The sequence below is a fragment of the Sinocyclocheilus rhinocerous genome, unplaced genomic scaffold (genome assembly GCF_001515625.1).
Source record: "Sinocyclocheilus rhinocerous isolate Xijiao unplaced genomic scaffold, SAMN03320098_v1.1 scaffold1730, whole genome shotgun sequence".
NCBI lineage: Eukaryota > Metazoa > Chordata > Actinopteri > Cypriniformes > Cyprinidae > Sinocyclocheilus > Sinocyclocheilus rhinocerous.
The window spans coordinates 397,955-404,220 of NW_015634043.1; the positions used below are offsets into that span (position 1 = coordinate 397,955).

Consider the following 6,266-nt stretch of genomic DNA (forward strand, 5'->3'; position numbering starts at 1 on the left):
TTTCCTTGGTTTCCGCTGTAAACAAAGCAGCGCTGAACTTATGACATTTAATATGCATTATACAGAGGCAAGATGAAAAAAAAATACCATCTAAACTTTTCTAAAGACAGTAAGTTCCCCTCAGACATGCATTCATATAAACTCCTACCCCTAAATGAATCGCAATTTGTTTGGCATCTCAACCGATTTGAATCATAACATATTTTAATCGATTTTCAACCGGCTCGCGGTTAATCGTTATGTCCCTACCACTAACTATACATTATTTAAGAATAAAACCTTGTCTGATTAGTTAAATAAAAAAATATAGATATAGTAAGATAAATAAAAATAGACAGCACACTAATGCCACAAAACACACAGAAAAATGTTCAAAAGTCGTCGGATCGCTGCTCTTCTCAAACTATGACTGTCTGGGGGTACCATCTAGTTGCTGTTGTGTGCAAATTACACAACGTATCGGCAACAGGTCGCACATTACACAACTTTTCAAAAGGAAGAATCGCTGACAACCATGTCTGGTTTGCAAACTACAACATAAGATCACACATGAGACAGGAGTTCTCATGCACGACTGAATTTCTTCCTGAAAGAAACTGCAACAAAAAGCTTACGATACAAGTTGTGTGTATGCTGGTTTGCAGCAAAAAAGAAAAAAAAGAAGATTATAAAGGAGGGATGGTTGCTTGAAGAAAACATGCATACTGATGTTTTGTTGCAGATCTATGACTCCACCCCCTAAACTTTCCCTTGCCCTGTATCATGCTCTCTCATTGACTGTAGGTCATAACCAATGTAATTTTCAGTCAAAACACATTTCACACTGCAGGACTCTGCGCTTCTCTCATATTGCAACTTTGATAACATACCACGTGACTGTCACACACATGAACCAGTGCCAATTTGCCTCCAATTTTGGGCATTTGTTTGTGATTCCCTCAAAACTGTCTGCGATTGAAAATCGGAGCTAAAATCATGTAGTGCATACCTGGCATAAGTCAGAACAGTCTGAAGGTCTGAGCCGAGTTTGATGGTTGTAAGCTTTAAAGCTCTATGAGGACAGTCAGATATTTTAGCCTTATAATCAGGGTTTGAATTTATGTTTTTCACTCACCAGCCAATTTGGCTACTAAATGTTTAAGTTACCGGCCATTCATAACTTCTACTAGCCAAAAAATAAATAAATGAATAAATAAACCAACGGCTTGCGGCTGTCCACACTGGATGTGACAAAGCGGGCGTTGCAAATCACTTGAACTTTGTGTCAGTACATCATAAATAGAACGATGCATCAGTTTACTGTTTGTTGTGTCACGCCGCATCCAGTGTAGACACCATCACTGATCATAATGGGTTCGCTTGCACCCAGTGTAGAGTCTTCAGTCGTTTTTCACTTCAAAGCAAAGGAAGCCAGCGACCTGCCGCACCGTTATTTGTCGGGTTTGTTCAAGTAAGCTAGATAAGCGCAGATGCTGCAAAATTAGGCTGTATGTAATACATCATGATGAGTCAAGAGTTATTTATGTGCAGTAAATCTGTGCAGATTTGGCTTAAATGAACTTGCCCAAGTAATTAAAGAGTGAACATAATTTACGAAAAGTAACCTGCCAAATTGGCTAGTGATTTGACAGCGTTACCTGCCACAGCTGATTTTTACCCGCATTTGGCGGGTGCTAATTTCAAACCCTTAATAATAATAATAATAATTTCTCCAGCCAACATAATTTTTGTAGATGTTATGTGTCTACCTTTGAGTGCAGGTGAGGACACGTTCGAGCTGCATTCGGTGCAGCTCGAGCTGGAGGCTGTGGAGAAGCAGATCCGCGACCTGGTGGAGAGGCAGACCCAGCTGAGAGAGCGGAGAGCCGTGCTGGAAACTTCCCAGGCTGACACTCACAAGTCCAAGGTAAGTATACAGCCCGCTGCTAACTCTCCCCACCACCTCTACTCTGTGTGTTTCTCTGCACAGGCCCGGTGCACCCAGGACGCGATCTTCCCAGATGTCCTTCACTCCGGCGCCCGCTCCCCCTCCGCCGCCTCCGGTCTTCGAGATCTCCACCCGGAACCGCTTCGCTCCCCTCCGCGAGACGGAACGCGACGCTGTGATCATCGGAGACTCCATCGTCCGACACGTCCGTGCTCCGTTAGCTGAAGGTAAAGTGCACACTCACTGTTTCCCTGGTGCTCGTGATCTCGATGTTTCTGCGCAGATACCCGCGATCCTGTGAAAAGCGCTGTACAAATAAACTTGAATTGAATTGAATGTTTGGCAATTAACCTAGCCATAACATATATGGCAATAAACAGAATCCAAATATGCTATCCGTTGTGAGAAGAAGAAAAAACAACAGGCATTGTCATGTTGCAACAACTGCAGTGTAATTAGTGCTGGCATCCTTGGTATTATAGAAAATTTTGCTGTTACATTAAACTAGGGACCAGAAGAGCAGAGGTTATGCCTTCTTAACACAGAATGTGTTTACAGTCTTTGATGACAGAACTCACTGTCTACCTTCCCTTGTTACAGTCCACATTTGTGTGTTTTGTAAGAACTAAATAAACCAACATTTATTAACTCTTTAAATAAGAATACACTTCAGAGGCTCAAATACTTTCAAGTTGAACTTGTTTTTCAGTCTTGTGGCAGAGGTCTGTAGGAACGCCTGACTGAACTTGCAACTCCCCGGAGTGTTTTCTTAACTGTTTGGGAGGGAGATGTCACATGCAGTGTTGGCATAAACACTCAAATATGTGTGCATGTATCTTTGTAACATTGTGAGCTTGTAAATCTGCTAGAAACACTGCATAGACAGGTGTTAGAAGTCACAGCCACATAAGGCCAGAAAACACAAACGTCAACAATGCAAATTTTACAAGTGGAATATTAAAACCCTAATTTGGGCTGACAGTCACACTGAGATGGCAGATGACAAATGTATAATTCCAAAGATATCATAAGAGCCTGCATGACTTTCAAAAGTTGTGATACTCGTAAAAAATATGGCCAGACATAATTGGGACATTCTACCAGAAATTTACATTATCTGTCCTTGACTTGTTACAGTGAATAAAAAGTATTACATCCAAAAAATGTCTAAAATTATTTTCAATGAGCGACAGAGACTGTTGGTCTGAGTGGAGCTCAACTTTATGCAAATGAGCAGTGACAAGCAATAGGACGACAGTGATACACCACCTGATATTGTTGAACACTTCAACCTGATTTTTAGGTAGTAAACATTTCAATGCAGTGGAGCAATTTTGACAGTGGGACAGCCCTGACTTTATGCAGCCTAGAATTAAACTGCTGGTTTCGTCTGGCCAGAGTACGCAATCTGTGCCAGTATCTGTGCCACTATTTTGACATACTATTTCCCTGTTTAATACTGTAAAGCTGTACTGACACAATCGGCATTGTAAAAAGCGCCATGTAAACAATGGTGACTTGACCTGACTAGAAATGGCCAACTCCCTGGCCAGTGCACTACTTAAATAGGGAGTTGTTTAAGGAACATCCTAGAACTCTGCTTCTAGACTTGTGCATGTGAGTAATTATCTTAATTCAGTCTCAACAATCTTCATTCATAGATGCTGCTAGCTGGATCAACCTGAATGCCTAATTGCATTAAAGAACAGTGTAGTCTGATTCTGCATGAATTTTATCGGTCTGTTCTTTTTAATGAATCATCCACATCTTGCACATAGTGGGCTTGACATAAATGTCATCACCAGAGGTGGCTACAAGAATTGTTTACCCCTTGTGCAGCCCAAAATGTCTAGCACACACATACTTATCCGAGAGTGCCGTCTACACATTTGTTGAACTGACTGCAGTAACTGGTGGTTGGTGGCAATTAGTCTGAGCTGTTACTAAATTAACCTGACTCAGTTACTAAGCTGTAAATTGCATGCAGCATAAAACATGCCAAATAGGGGCGCCGCTAAGGGGGGGAAAGTTAGGACGATTCTAAGGGCCCATGCACTTTTGGGGCCCCCAGAGATCTGTTTTATTAGTAGTAACATTATCTACAGTGTATGAAGCTAAAGGTTTTTGGGTTAGGGTTCATAATGTAGAAAATTTTTAACATTGTATGCTGTATGTGCATAGGTAGCTAGCAAACAAGGAATACAGCTGTACATAGAGTAGCAGCAGGACGCACGTGAGGTTGTCATGGCAGCCAGATACACTGCGCTTCTATCTTGCCACACTAAACTTAGCAATAAACAAGTTGAAAATAATACACAATAAACATGTCTGTCAAAACGATCTCAAAGGAGGCTTTTATTAAGCAAATCAAGGAGTGAATTACTCATCCACTGTTTAAAAAAAATACTTTAGCTGGGTTTCCACAGGCAGGGTCACAATTATCTACAGTGTATGAAGCTAAAGGTTTTGCCTCTGTGTATAAGGCAAGGTTAAAAAAAAAAGATTGATTTAGTCAGTGTGGAAGAACTTGACTGGTCTGCACAAATCCAAGTCCTAATCCCAGCTGAACACCTCTGGTGTGACTTTAAATGCAGACCTTGAGCCAAAAACTCATCACCAAACACCAATGACTTGTACATACATATGGACAAATGTATTGGGACACCCCCTTCTTTAGAACAGAAAAAGGCACTTACAAAACTGTGGCATCAAAGATGGAAACATAATTAATGTATTTAAAAATTGTATTTCCATCTTTTTTGCCACAGTTTTGGAAGTGTCTAAAATGATTGTACGCGTATGTACAAGTCATTGGTGTTTGGCGATGAGTTTTTTTGAGTTTTCCCAATACTTTGGGCAATATAGTGTATGTTTGGTGCGGTAGGGGACCCAACCTCATATTCTTTCATAGGGCCCAAAATTGCTAGCGGCACCCCTAAAATGATTGTACGCATATGTACAAGTCATTGGTGTTTGGCGATGAGTTTTTTTGTTTGTTTTATTGAGTTTTCCCAATACTTTGGGCAATATAGTGTATGTTTGGTGCGGTAAGGGGCCCAACCTCATATTCTTTCATAGGGCCCAAAATTGCTAGCGGCGCCCCTGATGCCAAATATATAGGCAGATGAACAGGATCTGCCAAAAGTGAGAGAGCTACATGACTGCAAGTGATTACTTAATCCATATCCACCTTGAAATGAACCAATACCTGTTACTGTTCTTAATGCTGTCATGCTGTGGCAAGTCATTGAACTAATGTTTTGAATCGTTTGAAGGGTTTTCTGTTCTGTGTGAATGTCGCACCACCTTTAGAGACTGCTGACGGCAGTAAATGCATTTCTCAAAGGCACAAATGAACCAGAATTCCTAAATTATGCACACACACACACACACAAAAATGAAAAATAAAATAGTAAAGAATGCGTATTATGCCTCAAATCAAATGTTCTTAAAAGGCTAGAATACCAGACAAATGTTTTACTGTACATAACGCCAAATACCAGGCTAATTACATCTGAGACATTAATTCAAACAAATTACATTAGAAGCCAACACTCTTCTGCTTGATTTTGATCTGTAATAGTCGATTTAATAGTACAATCGATCTACAGCATATGAAAGCATGACATAACTGCGATCTCTTTCATGCATCAGTCAGTGGATGCCCTGACAATAAATGTCTGCGTACTTTCATTACGTGATTGTCATTGAATATACACAGCTATTGCTTCAGTATCAATTGTCCTTTTCTCTGTTTCCTCGCCCACATACATTACATTTACGATGCATTCAGCTATAATGTCCATTGATCAAAAGGCTGTAGCCTTTTGGTTTTACGCATGCATCTTTTTTTTTTCTTTTGTGTAATGCGTTCGCTCACTAAAGCTAAAACAAGGAATCGTACTGTAGTAGCCTATACGGCAGTGTTGCGCATGACATAATCTTTGTAGATCTAATGTTTCTTCTCCACTGCAAAACAGTACTAATCATAATTCACAAATGCACCGGCGTTTCGATTAAATGTACATTAAATTACAACATGTTGACACAGCCAGTCACTCACCTGAGCTATCAAGCGGTCGTCCAGGTGGATCATGGAGATTTCAGAGTAATGAAGTGCAAGCAGTAGAGGCGATTCGGTCCCGCCCAGATCCCGTCGACTGTTTCTCGGTAAGGCACCAACCAAATGCTACAATAGTGACTCAGAGCAACAGAGCACGGTTAACACTAGGAGGGTTATAGAGAGAGTATGAGTGGTGTTCAATGTGTACAACCCTGGGGAAATAAGTTTAATTACTGAATGACTTTGGCGGGGGTCGACCTTTTTTTTTTTTTTTTT

The 6,266-nt window shown here is 40.7% G+C and overlaps 1 protein-coding gene across 6 annotated transcripts in view; it reads right to left on the reverse strand.

The window, feature by feature from the left end:
* Positions 1-6,098, reverse strand: part of LOC107745321 (band 4.1-like protein 1) — a 349,703-nt gene extending 343,605 nt beyond the window's left edge. For all 6 annotated transcript variants that reach the window (XM_016559185.1, XM_016559184.1, XM_016559183.1 and 3 more), the window contains exon 1: positions 5,991-6,098. The gene's annotated coding sequence lies outside the window, so the exon portion shown is untranslated. The remainder of the gene's footprint in view (positions 1-5,990) is intronic.
* Positions 6,099-6,266: the final 168 nt, after the last annotated feature.